This window comes from Numida meleagris, chromosome 4, assembly GCF_002078875.1.
Source record: "Numida meleagris isolate 19003 breed g44 Domestic line chromosome 4, NumMel1.0, whole genome shotgun sequence".
In the NCBI taxonomy this organism is placed as follows: domain Eukaryota; kingdom Metazoa; phylum Chordata; class Aves; order Galliformes; family Numididae; genus Numida; species Numida meleagris.
In genome coordinates, this window is record NC_034412.1 from 50,312,526 (window position 1) to 50,337,227 (window position 24,702).

The following is a 24,702-nucleotide window of genomic DNA, read 5'->3' on the forward strand; positions in this document are numbered from 1 at the left end:
AGAAGTCTTAAGGAGCAGGTGGCTGTTTCCTAGGGGAATATGAAATAAACTGAGTTCAGTTTTGCTGTCGTTTTCCCTGTGGTGCTTTGTGGGTGACAGATGTGAAACGTATACATATATTCATCTGTCCAATATATTTTTAAATTAGCCCTACATATCCATATGAAAGTTTGCTAATACTCCTTGTGAATTAGAAATATGAGAATTGTCACTTGTGTGAATTTAAATCGTTTGGGGAGTTGCTGATGCTGGCTCATCTCTGCTCTGTCAGGGAGTTAACAAATGTGTATCAGATTCTGATTTACTGCGCAGAAAGATGACAGACATAGGAAGAAGGAAGTTAAGTGCATGGTTTTGCTCATTTTGAAGAACTGCTGATGGTTTGATTTATAGACTGTGCTACTTGGAGACTGAGGCTTAGGAGCATGCTTGAAAGGTGGAAGGAAGTGAACAGAGGGCAGACCTGGCCATCAGGAAAATTAATGGAGGGCAGTCCTTCATGTCACTAATGATGGCAATGATACTTCATTATGCTGCTGTTGTGTCCCATGCTTGATGCTGAGGGAGGGATGAAATGCTCTTGGGTTGTGTCAGTGCAGCCTGCTGTGCCCTGCTGGCACTTCTGCTCCTGCAAGAGTAGAAGTGCCCTTGGTGAACTAGGACAAGCAAGAGGAAAAAAGTTGGCAAGTAGCAGAGACTGCAAAACCAAGTGTGATTTACTGCACTTACAGGAGGATTTGCATCGCGCTGTGGCATGCTGTGTCACAAACCTCAGTCATGGATCTCCCTCTGCAACTTGGCTCACAGGTCACATCTGAACCTGAAATAGCAAATACCTGCTTCTGGGTGGGGAAATACTGCTTCTGACTTACTTGCAAAAAAGTAGTGATAACAAATGTTTTACCAGTTAAGCTGCTAGAAATATGCAGGCATAGAAATGTCCTTTTAGAACTATCTAAATGCTGTCTGGTAAAGACAGAGTTATTGCTTTGTTGGTGGTCGTGAGAAAGGTGAAGGAACTAGAAACAAAGAGGTGGCAGTGGTTAGGACCCAGGTATCTGTTCCCTTGATACCACGTTCTGTTGGAAATGCTACTAATTATAGGATTACCCGTGCCTTTTGCTCCTTTTGATTTTTTTGCTTTTGGTCCTCTTTGGGAGTTAGTTCATAAATACGACAAAAATAGATAGTATTTTTCCTTTTTAAATAGCAGCCCTGGTTAATGATGGGTTTTGGTAATTAATGGTAAATAAATATTTGGACTCAGCAGGCTCAACTTCGTATTACCTGAATTTATTTTTGATTGCAGATACTAGGTAACAGTTGAAGAGATGGTTACCTTAAAATATAGCAAAAATCACTTAGTAAAACTCTGAAATCCTCAGGTGGCTCCCACATGAGGAACTGGCCATAATGCAGAGGAAGGAGCCTGAGACGCTGCATCTAACAAGCTCCTCTGCACTGTCCTGTGTTTACCTGCAGCATCAGTGTGGTGGCCTTGGTGTCTTCCTCTGCTGGCCCAAGGTTACAGGGCCAGGACTCCTGTTTCTTACAAGATATGTATTGAGTAGGAGCTGGTGACGGACACGTGAGTGTCACGTTGCTGTTGGTAGGTGTCCCTCAGCCTTCAGGGACGCTGACATTTTGCTAGCCCTGTAGCTGGGCCCAGCATACATGGCTTTGTCCCCACTGCATGTCTTTCCCTTGTCAGGAGGCATCATCTAGCTGCTAATGACCAGCCACTGGCACTGGTAAATTGCAGGCACCCTGTGATGTCCTTGCAAACAATGTGGCATGTCAGCGTAGGAGAAATGAAAACTGCCTTCCCCGAAAGCTCCTATGCAGGGATGCTATTCAACACTGACTCCAACCCATTTCTTGTGCAGGCAGGTTTTCCTGCTGATAGTCTACTCTGCACACACGACAGCTAAAACTGTGCTCTCGGTCACACCAGTTGAAATGGCAAATAAGTCCATGAGGGTCAACAGTTTTACTTCAGATTTACACTCAAGATCTCCAAGAGCTGAGCTGAGATTTTTGAATCTTTACTGTTCCATTTTGCTGCCTGTCTCTCGTGGTGATATGTGGGGGACCACATAAAGACTCAAGATTAAAAAAAAAAAAAAAAAAGTTATTTCTCAGTCCACATAAATCAGGAGTGAAATGCTGGTGCTGCTGCGTGGAGCAAGCCGCAAGAGCATGCAGTGCGTAGGGCTGGGCACGGCGAGGCCAATGCGATGCATCGCCGTGGTGCTGCTGCTTGACCCATCTGCCGGGGAACCGAGGGAATAGAGGCTGCCCTCCCGGCCCTGGGAACGCAGAGCATTAATAGAACATAAGTGCTCATGCAATGGCACTGGATCTGTGGCAGCTGTTTGTTCAATGTTTCATGCTTTTAGCCACATCTGCTCCAAATGAGTGTTAATATTGCAGTGGCATCCACTAAGGATGGGCTCTGTCAGCTTTGCTAAGCATCAGGCTGACCCCAGTGACAACGAAAGAGCAGTTCAGCCCACAGTGCTCTCTGTGTTTTTCCTTTCTGCCCCCCCACTTGCTGGGCTCCGCTCCATGCGAACGCCCTCCGCAGCGCTCCCTCCCCACCAAAGCGGAAAAAAAAAGAGAAGGAAAAACTAAGGCAGTGATTCTCAAGGAGAAAAATTGCATTTATTTCTAGTACCCTGTCCAGCAATGTCAGATAACAGTTTATTCATCCCCTGGCCCCTGTATGACATTGAAGCATATCAACAGTGACAAAAGTATATTGAATAATTATCTTGAAATTAATACATTATCCCAAACTTAAATAAATGTCATCTGATCAATATATCTTGGAATGGAAAGGGAAGAGAATGTGAAGGGCATCGCTTCATTATTCATTAATTTTAGAGTAATGTAGGCAGATGAAATGGTTATTTCAGAGCACTGCTATTATACTCACTGGCATTTTAAATAACTCCCAAGATTTAACAGTATATATTCCCTCGTTGAAGCAGCTTATACATGTTAACACTGTGGGTTCCAGATTTCTGTGCTGTAAAGGATTGGCAATATTATTGTGATCCCATATTTCCCCTTTTCCCTTTCTCTTCCTTCCCTAGCATAAAGGTCCATTGGCAGCCTGCAGGTCCATTGCGGCTGGGATCAGTCCAGCTCAAGCAGCTGTGCACGAGTAGCGACTTCCTGAGATCGGGAGGTGACCCCATTTCTTCCGTCTGCACGGTCCTGGCTACAAACCAAGCCACTGGCTGCACTTTCCTCTGCTGGGAGAAAATGGAAGCTGTCTTCCACCTCCCGAAATCAGGAAAGGTTTTTGGAGTGAGTGTGGAGGCTCTTCCCTTGCTCCTTCCCTTGGCCATTGTTGGGCTAAAGGGATTAGGAGAAACGAGTCCAAAGTACACATTTGTAGGATTATGTGTAGTTGGCAATTAAATATGAAGACTGAGAAGCCACATTAGCAGCTGGTGTAAAACAGCTCAGCACAGCTCAGTTTATTAGCTGAGGAGCACCCCAGCTGAGAATCTGGCCTGATAAAGATTTTACAGCACTGTCAAGTGATGCCCTTCACATTCTCTTCTGTTTCCATTCCAAGATATATTGATTGTCCAGTACTTCACAAAAAAAGTCATTGTGACAAAGTCACAAGGCCAAGCCACGCTAGTGTCTGAGAGGAACTGGAGGGAGTGGTTCGTGGTTCATGCATTCTTTGAAATCACTTACAATTAATAGTTAATTAATGAGTGAGTGTGTCTTCAGCCTTTTGAATAGCCTAGAAAAATACCTGTGCAGGGGAACTTTCTTCTCAGCTAAGTAATGCTAACTTACAGTCTGTTGGAATTCAAGGGGAGCTGTGCTTCCAATTTAGGAAGCTATATTAAAAAAAAAAAGAGACCATTTTGGCATCTCGGATTAGGTACTTAAAATTAATGGGCATTCTCACTATAACTTCTGTTTGCCTCAAATCCCTTTCTCTGGAGACAAAGGCCTAGTAGGAGCCCCTATCATTCCAGTGAGGTGAGTAATAAAGAGGTATGGGTTTGTTCAGGAGATATAATAGAAGAGAGCATATGGAAAAGCCTGAAGTTCTAAATCTTGAGAGGCTTACAATAAAGATTCAGCAAATAAAGGAAGAAGCAGTACACTGGGTGCAACACTGAAACAAGGTGTGAAATAGCAGTGAACAGTGCTGCAGTGAGGCTGAAGCAAATGCAATAATATAAGGATGGGACTGCGCAGAGAAGGGCTGCCCAGCAGTACACTTGCAGAAAACAGATAAATCCAGGCATGTTTGGTGCTTCTTATGTTATTTCTGTAGTGTCTTTGTGCCGGCAGCAGTAGTGCTGTTTGGAGGATAATGCAGATGTATAGTAACAAGAGTATCTAAAGTTGGACTTTCATGGCAAGGATGATTATAATGTTTTTACCACACATAAAAAGACCATACCCCTAAATACTGAAGGAAGAATCACCACCACCATCACAAATGCAATCTGCAGCCCCCCCCATGCATGTTTTTCATATCTTGATATTGATGGTGTGGGATTCAGTTTTAGTTCACGAGAAAATTGTTTTCACTTGTAAGGCAGCATCGCAGTGTGAATGTGTGCCTGCCTCTCCTGATGAAGCACTCCCTATAAACTACATCGTACCTTCCTACCTGGTGAGAACTGCAGGAAGGGATCTTACTTTATAAAGCTCCATTACAAGATAAGTTAAAAAAGGAAAGATTATATTTTAAAAATGTTCATGTTTTTCCTTTGCGTATATGCAAGCTGAATTCCTTTCTTCCTTTTCCCACCTCCTACTTTACTGTAGATGTATTTTAAGGGCTGATGGTGGTTATTTTTATCAAGGTCACGTTTGAAATAGTGTCTTGATGAAAACATAAACACAAACAGGTTTTCTGTGAGAAAATGCTTGGTTTTGTTTTTTCTTTTACTAGTAAATGAAATGATACTAGCAATGATTTCAGTGCTAATTTCTGACAAAACAGTGCAGAGAATCTCAGGAAAAAAAAAGTCTGCTGTTGCTTGGTTGGCGTAGAGCCTTATGGACTTTCAGGTTAGATATTAACAAGGATTTATTCTGAGGAAGAGTGGTGGTGCATTAACACAGGCTGCCCAGGGAGGTGGTGAAGTCACCTGCCCTGGAGGTGTTCAAGAAGCATGGAGATATGGCACTGGGGTACATGGTCAGGGCACGGTGGAGATTGGTTGATGGTTGGACTAGATGATGGTAGAGGTCTTTTCCAACCTTAGAGGTTCTATGGCTCTGTGACTTGATCGGACTTCTGTGACGTCATGATACCACTTTGCTGTATAACGCCCTTCCTGCCTGAATTTGATGCTGATGATTAACATTTCTTGGACTGCTGTGGTGTCTGTGGGCTGGCAGCCGTGGCCATGTCTTTTTTTCTTGGTTTTCTAGCTGGGGAGCTCTTTGGGTTCACTGCAGACCATTTGTGGAGCATTAGGTTCCTCTTGGTGTGTGACTGAGGTTCTTCTCTGCTTGTGGAATGGGCAAATTCTAGACAAGGGTGGATAAAACCTCCAGGTTTTTGTACTTGTATCTCTCTACCTTCAACCTAGTGAACCGTGGCTGCCTTCCAGACTAGAAACACTTGTCATCACGAACAAGTTACTGAAAGATGCAAGTTTCAAAGGCAGTCTCAGGAAATGATTTAAGGGTATTGTTCGTGCTTCTAATGCTGTTGCAGCATTGAGAGGCCAGCACAATGTGGGTCGCATTGGTTATACACTGCAGCACTTCTTCCCTGGAGCTGCTATTGCATGAGCCCAGCAAGTTCTGCACTGTAAAAATCTGGAGGCTGCTACCTCAATGAAATATGGATCGTTTCATCAGATGCTATATCACTATGGAAATGATGTGTAATTTCCTATGGGGGCATTTTAGCTCTGCCGCATGAAAGTAAGTTTTCTAAACTACATTTATTTAGGTTCAATGTGATCAGTCGGAGTGTTCATGGATCTGATGCAGCACTTCAGCTAGCTGTGATTCTGCAAATGTTGCTTGCTCTGAGCCTCTAGCACTAGCTCATCTAAGAGCTGTCACGCGACATTCCTCCTCCAAATTAAAAACTGAGTCTGCCTCCAAAATATCCCTATGTGATAGCTAAAACCTTTGCATTATCTCACAGGAAAGAAGTACCCATTGAGAGAACAACATCAATTATTCCAGTGCTTTGGTAAATACTTGAAGTACAAAGAAAACCAAGCAGGATATTGGTTTAGGGATAGAAAAATATGTTTTTACCTGCATTTTAGGGTGCCTCCCCAAACCACAAATAGCTCTTTTCTACAAGGCTGGATTTAGCAGAATCTAATCTGAGCAGAGTCTGTGTATTGGAGCAGCTCCAGAATGCTGGATTGTTTTTAGGGCTCTGGTTCAAACATTCAGTAAAAAAGGCACTCACCTGGGCAGGGAAGCAGGAGGTGTCATGAACTTCTTTTTATTGACTATGGAGGCCATGGGGAGACAGGCAGAGCCTGCTGCAGCCACACCAGCAGCAGTTCGCGTGCCTTAGCAGAGGCGTTGAGCATCACATTCCATTTGGATGCCTCCAGGCTGTGTGGAAAGGCACTGAACACCTATGCTGAAGCACTTGAATGACTCTCTAGGAAATGCTGCCTTGACCCCAACAGGCTGTGGCTTATGCTCTTTTCTTGTAATGAGAAGCAGTGCGTAAAACACAAAAAGATGTAAAATATCTCCTTACGGAGGTTTCTTTCCAGATGTTGGGATTTTATGCTTCCTTCCCTCCAGTACATGTTGTGGGGGCATGTTGCTCTCAGTAGCAAAATGAACGTCAGCAGCTGTGCACACTTGCATCCAGTGTCTTGTGTACACAACCTGCTCAATTGCGTATCCCCACTTCCCAAGTTTGCTGCTGTTCAGGCTGCAAACATCACACAAAGTTGAAGCAGATTTCAGAGCTTCTACCTCTGCAACTGCATCACACAAATTGCTTTTCCAGTCGTGCAGCAGGAAAATGAGTATCGGTCCATTTAATGGCACCTAATTAGGTCTACAGACGCCAAATGACTTCTGTTGCCCTGCTCAGACGGAGATGTGTGGGTAATGAATTGCCCATTGTCTCAGGCTCACTTCTGCTAGCTAGAGCTGGGAGAAAAATGCTCTGCAAGTCATTTGCTTGACAAATTTAACCTCTCTCTATTCACAGTAGATCTCTGCAAGCATCCCGGGCTTCCTGCACCCATTGATGTTACTGAAGTTTCCCAGTGAAGTTCTGCTTGTTCCTATTTCCCTCATCTATGCCTGATTCTATTCAAAGTTCCAGGCAAATTCACTATTTGATGCTGGAAATGCATGCTCTGTTGCATAGTTTTGTTTAGTTGGTTAAGTTCTCCAGTAAGTGGTTTGTTCCCCCATTGCAGGTCTGTCACTGAGTCTGTGGCATAATTACTATGGCACGAAAAATCTCCCTTGCGCAGACAGCTTTACCAACATACACTTGCATATGCCAGAAAAGCTTATTCAGGGCAGGGAACTGAATTAAATTACATTGATGTAAAGCGCCTGACAACATAGCAGCCCTGCGAGGGCTTTCACAGGCATTACTATGCTGCTGAAAATAGCATTGCTCACTGCTGCAGTTACACTGTTGGGCCTTTCGGAATTAGGTTGGTTATGAAGAAACCAAGCTTAGCACATACGTGAACTCACTGTTTGCCTAACGCGCTGCTGATTTGGTACCCTAATCAGGACTGATGACTAGAATTCAATCAGAGCCTGGACAGCTGTTTAATAATCTTTGGAGTTCATTGCGGTTTTGGGGCGTTTTCTTTGTTGTTGGTGGTGATTTTTGGACTTAACACTTCCTAAGCCTGAAGAGCATTTTTCAATCCAAGATTGTCTTAGCTTAACTTTGGAATAGGTTTATCTCCTGCAGTGAGTTAAAGGAACATGTAAACTTCCTCATTAGGTTTGGTTGTGCAGTCTGGACCTCTTCTGCGAAGTCAGGCTATGGCAGATGGAGTTGTTCCCTCCCTTCCCATGCCTGCTGGCAGGGTCAGAAGACCTAAAAATGCATTGGTTTTCGGTCAGCATAGCTCCCAACATTGTGTGCTGAGCTGAAGTCAAAGCAACAAGAAGTTGAAAAGAGCATCAGGTGGTAAGGATGAGAAACAGAGTCTCTAGGAGATACTTTCCAAAATGAAAACAATGATATAGCCATGAATACAATTATTTTTTTTTCTTAGAGGAGGGATTTCAAGAGGTCTTTAAATGAGTTCCTAAATGCTCTACATCACATGGTAGGTAGTGGTGACAATTTGATTATACTTTTTGCAAAAGGGCAGCAAGGAGGGGAGAGAAGGGCCACAAACGAAGAGTGCTGCAAAACTTACAGGTATGAATTGATGAGAGATTGGCTGTGGCTTTCCTCTTACAGCAGCTTTTCATCAACTTGGTTTTATGCAGTGCTTAATGAGCTTTTAAATAGGTATAGACATACATTTGGCATGCCATTGATTACCAGATTGCTTCTTGTGATGAGACTGAACCCAGCAGGGCTGGGAATACAGGAAAGTACTGTGGGATAGTGTCACCAGTTTGGTCCTCCAGCAGAATCAACCCCTTGTCCTTGAACTGGAACCACTGTGTTGAATTTTGGAGTAAAATGTGTCAAATTTCAGAGTAAAATGTCTCCCATTGTCTCAGGGAGGTGAAAGGGACAGCAGGTAGGAGTGCAGGTGTTCCCCTTCTGGTTCATTGGCCGCCGAGAAGACACTGACTTTGAGAATAGTTCGTGTGCTTGTGAGCCTCAGCGATGGTAGTTTGTATGATAACTGCATATGGACTGTCATCTTCATGATGTTACCATTCTAAGTAACTAAGGCAGAGAAGAAAGAAGCCCATGGGAGCCTGTGGTCAGGGGAAAAGTGGATCTTCATGTGGAGATCCATCTCTTGTAGCCAGAGCGTCTCTCCCTTCGCTAAGGCTAAGGAACTTATTGCTCTAAGTCAGTCAGCCCGTTGTGCTGCTCAGTGCAACCATGGAGATTCATTTTAAAAATTCTTTGAAGGCATGACCAAAATTAATATGTATATATATACATATGTATATATATGGAACTTCAGTTGAACTTTATTTCCTGGCCAAAATAAATATTATTTCTACCTGGAAACACTGACTGTACTTTTATTTCATGATGAATGTGGGCCTGAACATTGAGAGATGCCATTGAGTGTGTGCACATACGTGTGCATACGGGCACATGTAGATGTGGCACTGTTTCATGGACATGGTAGTGATAGGTTGGCAGTTGGACTGGATGATCTCAGAAATCTTTTCCAACCTTAAAGGTTCTATGCTTCTATAGTTTGTACATGCATTTATGTACCTAGACCATGAGCATCACATGGAGTAGTTAGAAAAGCTGAAAGATGTTCCTGTATGTAGCACAACAGAAAATGATTCATTCCTCAGGGGAATTGAATGAGGGAGAAGAGGAAAACAATTACAATAAAAAAACAAAGCAAGGCCTGAGGTGCTAATAAACTCTAGCCTTTCTAAAACGAGAAGCAGATTTAGTAAGCAACATGCAAAAGAGTGCCTGTGTCACCAGAGCGTGCCAGGCACATCAGGATGGGGAGCCATTTGAATACATTTCAAGACAGAGCATTGAGGAAAAAATACAATGAACAGCAAACCAAATTAAAAACAACAACAGGATACGTCCTTTAAATGACTCATCCAGCCTCAGCTGATGCCGAAGTACAGTATGTGCAGAGACGGTAGACTTGCACTGAGAGGCATATTTTCCTAAAGCACTTTCTTTTCCTAGCCATTGCCCGAAAGCTACAGTCAGTGCTTGGAACATCTGTGTTTATTTTGCATGACAAACTTGTTCCTCAGCTTTGACAAAATGCATGCTGATTTGGGACTTGGGGTTTGCAGTTCTTCCATGGGGCTGTGCTGAAGCACATGCGGCTGGCCATGGCATTGGTATATAATACATATTACATGATTTCATACATATTTAATGACAAATGTGCTATATTTTTAATCTTTATAGCTTTAATGTGTGCAAGTGGTTTTAATAATTGGTGCTGTAGGATAGTTACTTCCCAGAATTACCCTGCGAAATTGCTGTGTTTTCAGCCTTCCGTTGTGCAGGTTGTAAATTATAAAACTTGGGTAGTAATAAACTTGGCACCCACTCCTTGCTCTTTAGAGATGCCAACCTGTAACAATAATAAGAAGATACGTGCTGGCAAAAATTTCACTCCAAAGCCTTCATCATCTTGTCTGTACAGCCTGCGTGGGGAATTGAGAGGTCAGAGGAATCCAACTCCTGACCTGGAGGAAGCACTGGCGCTGCTGCACTGTTGCTTCAGGGCAAGGAAGCTGGTGAAAGGTCTGGAACACAAGTCTTAAGGGGAGTGGCTGAGGGAACAGGGATTGTTCAGTGGGGAAGAGGAGGCTCAGGGGAGACCTCCCTGCTCACTACAGCCCGTGAAAGGAGCTTGTAGCAAGGTGGATGTTAGTCTCTTCTCCCAGGTAACAGCAATAGAATGAGAGGTAATGTCCTTACGTTGTGCCGGGGGAGGCTCAGGTTGGATATTAGGAAACATTTCCTCTCAGGAAGAGCAGTGAGGCACTGGCACAGGCTGCCCAGGGAGGTGGTGGAGTCACTGTCCCTGGGGGTGTTCAGCAACCATGTGGATGTGGCACTGAGGGACATGGTCAGTGGGCACAGTGGGAATGCGTTGGTTGGACTTGGTGATCTTAGAGGTCTTTTCCAACATGAATGATTTATGGTTCTACTGTTGTTGTTGTGGTAACAGCCACATGATGGTGCCCCTTGGGCGGTCTCAGACACCTGGCACTGCTTGTTGGTGAGTATAGGGAGAAATATAACTTAGAAGGTGGCAGGGACAGGGGGCAGGGGGTTGCTTGAACCTCCCCATTCCTCTGGGGCATTCCTCTGCTTCCTTCCTGCTCAGAGCAGCTGGAATGGCAAGAAATTAGGCTGATGTTATTGAAATCCCTCTAAGTGGTACCATGGGACAGCACTATTTTGGTCCTCTAGAAATGGTCACTGACTTCCCAGCCTTGGTGCTTCGTACTGAAGCCTGAGAGTAGATGTGGTGATATGCAGAATCCCATTCTGCTGGCTAAATTCTTGGAGATCTGAGCTCACATGGTGCAAGACAATACTGTAAGCAGGCCTGAATCAAACAACTCTTTTTAAAAATCAAATAAATAAATAAAAAGAAACAAAACTGTATGAAGACATTCTGAAGGCTTTCTGTTTTGGCTGCCACTTGTTTTATTTGGCATTTCCTAGTTGTGTTTTTTCTGGGCATGCCCTGGTAGCACAGCGATCTTTGCTTTGCCTCATGTTCCCCAGCTTGCATTCAGGCCGTAAAGCTGGAATCACTCCTTGATTCCGTGGTTGGGACAGTGTCATGTGTTCCTGACTTGCCTTGCACTTGCTGGGGTCTATAGGGTAAAAACGGAGCATGACTTTCCATCATTATCCTGCATATTTTGGATATTTTTAAGTGACAGTGCTAATCAAGAGGGATCTAGGCAAACAAACAAGCCTATAAAAATTGATTCTTCCTAGACTGTGGGTTCTGTGCCACACAGTAAATTTGCCTTTAGCTCTTTGTCATGACACAATCAATTCAAAGGACAGGAATTTTTTTTTTTTTAAGTGGCAGCTACTCAGTTTAATGAGGAAAACCTAAAGGTTAACTAAAACACCCCTTCTGCTAGCATGATGCAGTGCCCGTGGTGCATTTGTAACAAAACGCAAATCAGTTTTCTCCCATTAAGCACCCGTGTAGGGCTGATGTTTGCTGGCTTTCATTTAGGGCTGAGTTATGAAGGTTACTGACTGCTCTAGCAGTCAGGCCTTATTAAAATGTGTAATAAACTGAGAGAAGACACCATCAGTATTAAACTTTGCTGGCTAGTGTTCAGGTTTGCCCTTCTAGGTCTTGATAGCTCTCTGCTCTAAATACAGCAGTTCGCAGAATGGGAAACAGAGCAGCTCTTCACAGATATGTGGCCTGTGTAATCGAATGGGAAGGATCTGATATCCCACCTGCTAATGCAGGAATACTATGTTTCATCAGATTGAAAAAAAATAATAATCAGAATTTTACAGATTAAATAATGTACTAGGAGGGATGAAAATGTTTCAAATTCTTAAAAATGAGCTGAATGAACCATAGAATCATAGAGTTAGTAAGTTTGGAAAAGACCTCTAGGATCACCAAGTCCAACCATCACCCCATCACCAGCATGCCCACTAAACTATGTCCCTCATTGCCACGTCTCCACTGTTCTTGAAAATCTTCAGGGATGGTGACTCCATCACCGAATGGTGGCAGAATTCCTGTCCTTAGGAAGATCTTTCTGTCCCTGGAGCCCAAATGCATGTTTGCAGCAGCCCAGACCACAGGAGCCATCTGAGATCTCTCCATTCTGCTCTCTCTCTGCTCTGGTCTGCTCTTCAGCTGTGGAACAATCCCATTATCCTGCCAAGGCAGAGACGTGTCACTGTGTGGTTGTGGTGTTATGGCCTATTTAACTACGACCCTAAATACAGTCCCCACATACCACATTCAGTGGGGGTCTCAGGTAGAGTGACTCAACCCCTGACAAATAGCTGCAGGCTTGCCATGTGCTTGAATGCTTGTGGGTTTAACTTTGGGTACCGAATCCCACTGCAGCAGCTCAGAGAGCCCAGTGCCGTCTCCAGAGTCTTCGAAGCTGCAAGTTTCCTTGCAGATGTGTGGTGTTTATATACTATGTCCTTGCCATAGAAACTCTTCAGCTTCCAGAGAAGCATTTTAAGGGCGATAAACAAACTCTGGTTATCCCTGGAGACAGTGGCAGGAAAATGGCCTAAGGTAACAATCGCTCCTTTGATTGTGCATATTGCCTTCAGCTTCCACCTCCCGGCAATATTTCGCTCTCTCTGAATCTCTTCTTACCCTTGGGCAATATTTAGCTGCTACAGTCCTTTGAGGCCAGTCAATATATGTAAAATATGTTGTTCCAGGTACCTAGAAGAGTTTATTGGAAGACTATTCAGTGAAGTTTTGTGTCCTTGGTTTCTGTGGGGTAGAAGACAAGGGCAAGGGAGCCCTTTTCTTTGAAAGGAAAGTTTTCAGATCCAGAGTTTGAGGGTTTAAGTTTAGCACTCTCTCCCCATCTTCTCCAAGTTCATGCCTCTACTTTGAGATGATTAGATATTAGTGGACTGGAAAAGCAATCCTTATAAAGTCTTTGCTTGGCAGAAGATTCCCACACGCACTTCATTAAAATTGAATTTTGTGTAATCAAAGTGGTAGCAACCAACTTTTAAAAGATAAAAATAATTATATATATTTTTTTTAATTACTAGGACTAAGTTTCCTCTTAATGTTATTTTTGCCTGGAATGAAACTTCATGTCAGTCAGTGATACCTTTAAGCCCTATTATCAAACAATTAAAAATTCATAACTGTAGCAAGATCTAAAGTGACAATAACAAAATTGTGATGATTTAAACTTCAGCTCAAAATACAGAAAAACAGGTGAGGATATTAACTAAACTCTCTCTCTCTCTCTAATTCCCTGGGTAATACTTTATGTGAATCATTTTCAGTCTTTAATTCTCCTGAGCTTTTAGATGCTAACATTTGCTTTTCATCATTTCCTGTGTGCGTGGTGATTGTTAACCTAAATTCCCATGCTACTGTTGCTGATTCCCGATTGGAGAACAAGGTTCAGAAACAAGACAAATGTCTTCTAAGAAGTAAATCCTGGTATCTGAAAGAGAGGAAAGAAACTACTTTGAGAGGAAAGCTTAGGTAACAGGCATCTGCAGCCTTTCTGTTTCTCAGACAACTATATTGTAACTGACTGTGGTCATTCAGCTTTACCCAGACCTTGGTTCCTTCTGAAAAATTGATAATGATGTTTTTGCTATTAAAAGCTCTCTTAATTTTGAGTTATTGTAAAGCAACCTAGTTTTTAGGTAACTTAAAGGGTACCCATCCACTGCCTTTCTCTGTTAAGCCCACTGATGGATGCAGCTAACAGTAATCTTTTGGGGAATATTTATTATTTGACAGAATGCTTCAGCAAATGTTGAACTTGGATTCTTGAACTCAAATGTATGTTGAAATGTTTTGTAGAATGTGAATATTAAAGTGAAAGAGGAACTGGAACCATGGAAATAAAGTCTTCATACTGTCCACAGAGGCTTCAAATCACTGCACAAGGTTAAAATCAAATTGTATTTCATATAGAATGGAATTAATTATTGATTACAAAATGTTAAAACATGTTAAAATGTTCTGTGGCATGACTCAAACCTGCACATTTCTTTTTCTATTACAGTGCCTCATGCACCAGGTATCTTCTCATCACTGGATGCTGCTGTACAACTGTATCTTTAGCAACCCTGTGCATCCATGATCAAGTGTACGATCATGAGACAACAGAAGAGATGAAGACTGTAAGGTAAGGGATATTCAAATCTTACTTAGCAGAGAGCTCTGTGTTGTATGAAAAGTTAGTTAGTAAAATGCCTTTAACTCTGAATAAAGTATGACAAAGAGATGTAAATATTATGATTCCCATTGGCATGCTGTGAAATCCGTGTTTTTCTGTGGCTGGAGCATATGATTCTGTTTTAAGCAGCATCTGATTGAGAGGAAATCAAGGTTAGTGAGAAGGGAGTTTTTAAAAAATAAGTAGGAAAATAAAAAGAGTCTGGTTTTTGGCATTTTTCCCCCTGCTTCTTCATATGATTTTTATGTTCCAGTTCTGTTTGGATACCAGAATTTTCATTTTAATTTGTGTCTATTGCTAATTATGAAGCGTGGTAACTCATGAATTCTTAGAATGTATGCTTTTGAATGAAGATGTCCAATTTGTGTGGTTTTATTTTAAGATACCTGTGGGCAAAAAAAGTTTCATTCAGGTGAATGGCTTGGACTGCAAAACTTCATAAAGATTTAATCCGCATTCCTCCTTTGGAACACGTACACTCAGTGCTGAGATGAGGAAGGTATTTCTGCACCAGTGTAGTGCCCAGAGCCCTGCTGTGCCATGCGCTGTCTTCAGACCGAGAACTGCTTACAGTGAATGCTTTGAAGGAGTTTTTTTCAGTAATTAGTCATCCTTTCTACAACAAATAAGATTATCATTTGTTTCATTGAAATTTAAAATCCTACTGTGGTTCTGCTTGAGAGGAGTGTGGGTTCAATAGTCTTCATTTCCAGTGTTCAGGTGTTCACAAACAATTGTTCTGTGTTTGCGGAATAAGTGTATTAACCTTGATAAAGAGCCCCACTGCTGGGTTTTACCTTGCTCCCCTGAGACAAGTTGCAGTGTTGGTTTCAACCAGTACAAACTGCTTCTGGAACTGGGAGCATTAGCTTTTGTGCTCCTGTCATGCCAGGCTTTGGAGAGCAATTGGTTCTGAGCACAAATGTGTGGAGGTCTGGGAGAGGGAAAGAGAGGGAGAGAAATCCACCACAGGAGAATGTAGGGCATCAACGCAGAAGCGCGGAAGGGGAAACTGTAGTGAGCCCAGTGGCAGGGAGTCCTTTGTTTTTATCTTTGTGTGATATTGTTTCTCATTTATTTGTACAAAAATCATACGACATTGTTTAAGAGATTTAGTTATATGCGGTGCCAGTCCTTCATAGCCAAATGACATAACCACAACACATGACCAAAATCAGCCGTCATGTGAATCTCACATCTGACACTGAGGAAACCACAAAGTGTCCTCAGGAAAAAAAAACAACAACATTGCTCGTTCAATAGAATGCAAATTAGTTAATTGTTTCCAGTCAGCAAAAATGTAATGAAGCATTATTTTGACGGAAAGGAATGCAGTAGCAATGCAGCCACCTCTTTGACATAGATAGCTCTTCTTCTAATCGCTGTTGCTTTATCAAGAAATGTAAAGTTGTATTTTTTTTATTGATATTTAAGAATAAATTCTTATAACATCACATCTATAAAAGGTTCATCACAGACCCAAATACCTCTCTAACCTTTTAAGCTTTTACAGTAAAAACTGTCGTCTTTATTTATATAAGTTTGGGAAAGATACAAATGTAATCATAACCCCCAAGGCAAAATTTTATGGCAGTTTTCAGAACTCCTCTCTATAAAAACTACTCAAACCTACAGGCATAAAAGTTCCCAATAAAATTTGTTTAGATGCTAGTCATAAACCCCCGTCTCTCCCCCATGGCTGTGACACTGCAGATGTCCTGCTGCCTCACATTGCGGGCTGGGAGGCCATCTCAACCTGCTTAGAGCTGGAGAAGACCTCAGCCCATCCCCTTGGGCCACCGCTTGCCAGATCCTTGCCAAACCCTCACCAGCAGCACTCCTGCAAATGAGGCAGCTTGACACGCTGAAGAGCTTTAAACTGAAGATACTTCCGTAAATGGGCAGGTCTTGCCTGACTAACCTAGTGTCCTTCTGAGCTGCTGATGTCATCTATCTGGACTTCAGTAAGGCCTTTGATGCGGTACCCCACAACATCCTTCTCTCCAAGTTGGAGATATATGGGTATATTTAATGGGTGGACTGTTTGACGGATGAGGAACTGGTAGCAAGATCATACCAAGAGATCAGTGGCCAATGGCTCAATGTCCAGATGGAGATTATTGACAAGTGGTGTCCCTCAGGGGTCAGTACTGAACGGATGTTCATTAATATCTTCATCAGTGACATCGATAGTGGGATTGAGTGCACCCTCAGCAAGTTTGTGAATGACACCAAGCTATAGGTTGCAGTCAACATGCCTGAGGGGTGGGATGCCATCCAGAGAGACCCAGACTGGCTTGAGCAGTGGGCCCAAGTGAACCTCACGAGGTTCAACAAATCCAAGTTGTGGCAACTCCCACTATCAGTACAAGCTTGGGGATATAAGAATAGAGCTCAGCCCTGCTGGAAAGGACTTGGGGGGTACTGGTGGATGGCAAGCTGTTCATGAGCCAGCAATGAAGCACTGGCACAGGTTGCCCAGAGATGTGATGGATGCCCCATCCCTGGAGATATTCAGGATCAGTCTGGATGGGGCTCTGAGCACCCTGATGTAGCTGTTGGTGTCCCTGTTCATTACAAGGAAGTTGGTCTAGATGGCCTCTAAAGATCCCCTCCAACTCAAATAATTCTGTGATTCTATGAAATGCTTCACTCATGTGGTAATGACTTGTGGATGCTTGTGAGTAGATGGTAGTGTAAAAATGGACTTCATTATGCCATTGGTAGAGCAATTGGCTGACTTTCCCAAAGTCTTGGCTCACCTTTCTGACTCACCCAGCACTGTCAGACTGGGGATAAAATAAAAAAAAATCTTTGGGTTTGGAAAGAATCACACTGAGAGTTGAAAAGGACTGGTGTTTTTTCTGGATGCAGTACAGTATTCCAAACATGCAGTGATCTAAAACACGCAACTCATCTTTGTTGTTTATTTAAAACACTCATAATTTACACTCACCTTAAGGACTAGCGGCACTTCTGATTTTACTTCAGTGAAATATGAATGCATGCATTCAGTGCTGTTTTAAACTAATTAAAGAATCATTTTGGTATGAGCTTCTTAGATACAGGCACAACGTGACAGCAGCATGTAGAAAGTTCTTTCTTTACATTTCACTTGAGAAAATAAATATATGAATGTATAAAGTGAAGTTGTGCTGGGTTGGAGGGAGGCAGGCTGGCTGTGTTCTTGAAATGAAGTGCACGAATAAATCTCTGCAAACTGGGGCTTTAGCGGATTCCTGGCAACTAAATGCTCACGCTTTATCAGCCTAGATTAATTTGCTTTTACCATTCAGGGTGGATTTCACCCTGATAACTCACTCCGGATGGTATCTGATGAAAGGCCTGAGTCTTTTCTTTCTGACTGCAATTAGAAGAGAAGTATAAACAGGAATGAGTTCTACCGCTCACAGAAATGAAACCAGAAGCAATTCATAGATTTGTGTGACTTTAGGTTTGTTTTCTTTTGTGAAATAAATCCTAGAAAGTTTCCTTTGCATACTCAAAGCTCTCTTGAGGGATCCTAACAAGCAAGAACAACTTAGTTGAAAACCATGCTGACGCGGAAGTATTTTTTCTAACATGATGGTACTAGAATATCCTAAAGCCCATTCCTCCACTGTCAGCAGCAAGGCTGGAAGTCACCCCAGATGCTTGGGCATGGTGGCCCGCATCCTGCCTTCACAGGATGTAGTCTTACTTCTCACTCCCAAGCACCTGCCATGCTGCTCTGTGGCTGTGAAGTGGTTGCTCTCCACTCAGCTACCGGGCTTCACAAAAGTGCCAGAGGAATGCTCATGTTCCTGGTCTGCTTCATATAGAGAGTCCACAGCTCACATCTGCTGAAAAGCTTTCTGAGTCCCCTTTCCTTTTAATTTAATATTCCCCGCTGAAAGTGCCTTGCAGGAGCTCAAAAGTAAGTCCAGGGCACTTCCCTCTCAGTCCACAGGGGCAACCAGCAAAATTTGGAGGCCCAACAGTTGCCAAACACATGTATAATAAGAGAGATGATTCATTAGGTGACTTTTTTTTCTGTTTATCTTAAAATAGACTTAATTACAATTCTGCCTTCCCATTTGTGTCTTACGTAGGAAATTGGCTCTCAGAGTATTAACAAGCCAGCTGTTAGCACTTCTTTAATATTTCCCTGACTTCTGCTCCATTAGAGAGGGGTGCATACTTAGTATCTGCTGGGTTTGTTAATCATTAGTTAACTCTGCTTTCTGGATATTGAACAAGTGAGGGAACTTCTCCCAAGTGCTCATCATTATTTGTCATCTGTCAAGCTGGAGTGTCTTTTAAGTGTCCCAGTTAAAAGCTATAGTTATAGAATCATAGAATCATTAAGGTTAGAAAAGACTACAAAGGTAATCTAGTCCAACTGTCAACCCAACACCACTATGTGCACTAACCCATGTCCCTCAGTGCCACATGTACCCTTTTCTTGAAAACCTCCAGAACTGAAAGCCTCCAGAATTTAAGAGCAAAGTTTAGAGATTTCTATCCAAAAAAAAATCAAGAAAACTAGTTTCTCCTAAGAAGCTGAACAGAATACGGTGCCCAAGTGCCAGTGAAGGACAGTTGTTGTTGAGACAGCCAATCTGTTGACACTCTTTAGGAGCACACTGGTGTCTTTATGAGACTGGAAAGGATGGAAGGACCACTTGTGCTTTGGAGAGGCTCTTCCTAAAGTCAGGTATGCAGAAAGTCAGTGTTGAAGGGTTTGGGGGTGGCTTTCTTCAGCTGCCAAGTGTTTCGTGAGCAGAAGATGATTGTAGGCAGACTGGATACAGCACCTCACTCCAAGTATCCTAGCCTTTCTGTAGCCGTTCAAAGGCTGGCGGGTTTAGAAAGATAACAATTTTCCTTGTACTGGAGGAACTGCCATTCAGTGCTCATATTTGAATAGCTATACAAGCAATCAGGTCCTCACTTTCAAGAGTGCACTTCTGCTTGATTAGAAGACTGACAAGCTGATAAATTCCCTGGCTACACATGCAAAACTGTGCACTAGCCAACAGATCTTTCTTGCCTTCCTACCTCGTGACAACACCAAGGGAGTCAGTGTAGTACATGAATATCCCCAGAGTCCTAAATGGCCTTCAACAGACATGTCCTAATGAAGCCAAGTTAAAAATCTGTAATAAATTAATGAGAATGTTCCTTTTAGTGGCAATCATCCATACACTCCCTCTTATGGCACCTTTTAATTATTGTTACTAATGATAGAATTTTTGGGTCACTGCTTTTGGAAAGAAGGAAACCAAAAAACTTCTTTCTTCTAGAAACAAGCATTCTTCATCTGCTGGGGTATACAGGCTCTGAAGGTGAAAGGAAATTTAAAGAAATTGCATATTTGGTAGAGGCAGACTGGGGAATGTGGTGTGGCTGCTGACTTTCTGCATTCTGTTGATAAATTACACAGCTCATTCTCTGTGCCTTTGTATCCATTACGTTTCACCACCTCTAAACACACTTCATTTTCTTCTAGTTTTGGCACAGGATCAGAGGCTCTCAGCCTCTGATTTAAGTAAAATAATAATGATTTTAGGCGGTACTATTTGCATTATTCATTGCTCTTGGCAAAACAAATGTTGATCTTACAACATCACTATTAATATTTTGATAGAGTAATGAAGCCACCTGGATTTGGAGGAGAAACAGGCTTCTTGATAAGGTGGTCTGTTGCTTTAGAGGCCTGCATGAGGAAAACTCAGAAGTGACGACCAAATTCAGCATAGTATTCCCAGTGCTTCAGACTGGAAGTGTAATAAGATGGTTACCATTCTCTGCTTTCTGTTCAGCTTCTTCTCATAACACAGAGCTGCTAATTCTCAACCCCAGATGCTCATCGGCAGAATGAGAGCTTAATTGTTTTGATCTTCTTCTGTAAAAAAAAAACAACAACAAAAAAAAACACCTACATTTCTAGCAGATTTTGAGGTAGGTAATTCCCTTAAGCATTAATCCTTTCAAGATTAGAAAAAAAAGCAAGGTAGATGTTTTGCACCGTGTCTTCTGCATTTGCACTGAGTGGCTGCTTCTGCGTAAGACTTTCCAAGCTATTGATTGCCAGATAGATATCTCTGGCTCACATACTGCTGTCAGGCACCTATTGTGAAGGCTTGACAACATCATCAATATTGGTATTAACGCTATTTTTCCAGCTTATGAGGATAGGACGTGTGTGATTGATACAGAGGCATGTGACAAATTGTGCAAGGTCGCTGCCATTTTTTTTTCCTGTTTGTTTCCCTGACTCCCCAACACAGAGAAATGAATTCTTCATCAGTTCTGTGAAGCTGACTCCGAGCCTACAGCAGCTGTCTGAGCTTCAGCCCTCTGGGATCTGCAGGTCCGTGGCACGGGCTTGTCAGGAGGAGGGAACTGAGAAGCACATGAGTGAGGCTGTATCTGACCAAGCTGACCACATGGTGTCATGGACATGTGAACACAAGACCTCAAGTGCAGGTTTGGGATGGCTGATTCCGTAGCAAGACAGAGTTGCAGGTCACCTAGTGAAATGCGTGTCTGTGTGGATGGACATGTGGTGTCTGCACATTATGGGAAGCCAAACAGTTTAACAAATTGTAGCACACGTACAAGGTACTGCAAAAATCGGATTGTGTCTTGACTGTGCATTCTGATTTCCAGTTTCCTTTTCCTTTGCTGCTGCTTCTTGCAGCTCCAAGCAGAAAACAATCCTTCCTCCAGATGTCTTGAGGCTGGGACCTGGATTGCTCCTGCTGGACGGCCCTAGATATAGTTCAGCTCCCGTTGGAAGCAGCACACAATTGCATTGCAGCAGGAAAGGGGTTAGCAACCATATTGCGACTCCCAAAGTCTCTATGGCTTCCTCATTGTTCCAGCAGGGAAATAATCTGCACCAGACTTGTTTTCTGGCACAGACTTCCTTCCCTCTGTGCCAGCTCCAATGTGTAGGCTGGCACATTGCAGAAATGAGGGGGTGGGAGGAAAGAGTGGAAACAGAGTCCTGGCTCTGTCACTCCTTGCTCTGACCTGCCCTGGCTGTCCAGCCCTCAGTGGGAACCTTTGCTTTTGGTGAAGCAAATCCTCTGTTCACAGCAGCACAAGGCTGGTGCTGGGGCTCTGCCCTCATCACCCTGGGGCTTGACAGGAGGATGGACCCCAGAGGAGGATTGCTCAGACCTTCTCCCCAGCCTTGTCTGCCTCACCAGTCACTGTAAGCATTGCAGGGAGGGGATGCCCTAATGTCATCCAACTCACCGACCTTCCGAATGAAAGCTGCTGACTTTTAGAAAATGCGTTTACAGCTCACCTCCCAGATGAGTAGAAATGCTGCAGGCCTGGAACTCAAGACAGGGCTTCCCTGTCTCACTGAGTGTACAGGCAGTGTCCCTGCCTGCTTGTTTTGCCTCTTGGGAGCAGTCCTTCCAATGCACGCAGTGTCTAGATTATTACTGCAAAAAGTGTGTGTGGAACAAAGAAGAGACGGCTGAGCTTGAAAAGCCATCCATCTCCCAAAGCAACTGGTGTTTTTTTTCCTCTTCATCTTTTCACTTTACCTGCAGTTTATTTACTGTGTAACTATGTCTCATAGGTCAGCATCTCTACATAAGATCAAGCAAAAGACATCCCCTTTTCAGTTATTCCAGTTTCTCATGTTCTTCTTTTACTGATATTGTTTATTGATCACATCCATTCTCCATCTTCAGGTTTAAAGCTAGGATGTTCTTTTTGCCCAAGATGGTGTCTAGAATAGAAGCAGGAAGCTGCTTCCCCTGAACCACTTGTGAAATTCCATCCTAAAGGCAGATCTATTTGGGAAGAGGCATGTGTTAATGTAGTTTAGGTTTGAGTTGCTTCCTTCCAAGCTTGGGCAGCCATATAGCGAGTTGAGAAGTACAGAAATGCATGAAAATTCCAGAGTGAGCGCTGCAGTGGAAGCCTTGGAACTTGACGTGTAAGTTAATTTCTGTGTTCATTTTGCTTTAAAATAAGGGTTGGCTTCGTACTGTTCCATATGTGAAACAAGAATTTGCCTTGAGCTGCTTTTTTAGTAGCTCTTTAAAATGAAAATTCTTGCAGAGGCAAAGCTGGAAGGAAAGATATGCATGTAGTAATGAGACTGGTATACATGTCCTGTAGCAGGACGTTAAGCTTGTTGCAAACGACCTTTTGAAAATATTTTCATTCTTGGGTTGGCTTTTTTTTCTTTTTCTTTTTTTTTTTTTTTGGTTGATATGCCCCTGTTCTTTCAAAATATGCTCAAATTCACATGGCACACAATGGCAGACAATATCTGACAGGATACCATTAACATGAGAAGTCCCTGCTGGGGTTAATGTCACATTGCCACCACCAGAACTGAGCCATCTACTCATAAGAGAGATTGTAGGATTATGCGTTATCTTTCTTATTAACAATGGGACCTTCTACCTGGAGATTAAAGAACAAAAGCCTGGGAAGACAGTTAATTATAGCTTAAGCTTCACACACAGAGTTAATGAATTTTAACATGCCTCAATTAATAACTAATTGAGTTTTGCGCCTCAGCTGTGAATAGAAGTGTAGGGGTGTCCGGGAAAAAAAAAGGGTCTAAAGATGAGCTATTTTAATTGAAATACTGTAGGGTCATTCTACAGTGGAAATGATAACCTTGTGGTGTTTTTTTTTTTTTTAATGGAAAAGGAAAATTAAATGGGAGATTGTTTACTATGGGGAAAAAAACAGCAGTGTTTATGGTGCCAACAAGAAGTGGCATTATTTTGTCACCACTAGTACGTGAGTATGTAACACAGTTGCTTAGTTCTGGCAGTCAGGTTGTGATCACATTTAACGTCACCCATGCACACTGGTGGAAAACTCATTGCAAGGATAGGACCTGGAGCACCTGTATGATCAGCTGATGGGGAAAGCATTGCCTGGATGTCTGGGGTGTGTTCATTCAAGGCTGACCACTAGGCTCACATCTGGATGCAAGTCTGCATTTGTGCACATCTGGCGGAACCCCAGGGTAAGGGCAGTGACTGTGGCCAATCAGGAGCTTCCTTGAGCTTTGATTCTTCAGGGAGGTCCGGAGGTTTTAAGCAGGTGCCAGGAAACCTTCTGATGAATCTGGCCCAATGGGAGTGTTACTTTAAAACTAATGGGAGGTGATGGCCCAGCAGTATGCTAGAGAATGTGTTAAAGCTTTAACTTTTCATTTAGGTTTTTGACAAGACACTGTAGATAATAAATAATGGATGAATTCCCAAAGTATGTCTGCACTTCCTGGCTAACTTCCCACATGGGTGAGCTGTGAGTTTTCTCCTTAATTATCTGTAGGAGAACCTTTGCATATTGCTCTTTAAGCATATAATTATCCTTGATCATTTGGGATGAATTATATGTCCTTAGTAGTGTATAGATGTGGTCCTAACGTAGGACATACAGTCAAGCAGATAAAAAAGCTGTGAAGGACATAGAATAGTCTGTAGTGCCAGGGGGAGCCTCAGCTGCCTTCTTTCAAGGATGGAGCACAGTTTTGAAGGATTTAAAAGCCGCTGTGGACCAGATCCTGTAAGCACACATTGACATGAGTTGCTCTGAAGTCAGTCAGTCATTACTGCAGGTTTTTTACGTTATTGCACTCCAAATACATTATAGCTGCTTTTTTAAAATCAACTACAAATAGGCCTAGTAAGGATACGTCATCTACTTTCCATTCAGCAATATGGGCTTGCACCAAAACACTCAGTCTCTGAGTTCCAGGTGTATGGAAAATGTAGGTAGGAAGAAGTGATGCATGGCATAGATTTTTTTGTACCCTAGAATGGATTGTTCCGGGTAGAGCTATTGGCCTAATGAGATATTTTATGTCTTTTTCTATTGAAAGAGGATTATTTTTAAGCCCACAGTTAAGAGAATGTCCAGTATTTTGCTATGATTAGCATGTAATTCAACCCCTGGTGGGGCAGAAAAAATTACTGGAGGTGAAGATAGCAAAGGTTAAATTGTGTTGGTCATAGTTAAAAAGAGCAATAAATCCTAGGGAGTACAAAGATAGAGGAATACTCTGTCTCAGACAGTAGAGAATAGTGTTCTTTTGAATTTGATACTTCAATTGTAAAAAAAAGAATATATATGTTCCACTCTCCTCCCTCAGTACAATTTGTAAAGAAT

The 24,702-nt window shown here is 42.6% G+C and overlaps 1 long non-coding RNA gene across 25 annotated transcripts in view; it reads left to right on the forward strand.

Annotated features, from left to right (window-relative positions):
* The window catches only part of LOC110397876, a 295,332-nt gene that overhangs the window by 200,230 nt on the left and 70,400 nt on the right, over positions 1-24,702 (forward strand). For all 25 annotated transcript variants that reach the window (XR_002438056.1, XR_002438026.1, XR_002438028.1 and 22 more), the window contains one exon: positions 14,383-14,505. This is a non-coding gene — a long non-coding RNA (uncharacterized LOC110397876). The remainder of the gene's footprint in view (positions 1-14,382; positions 14,506-24,702) is intronic.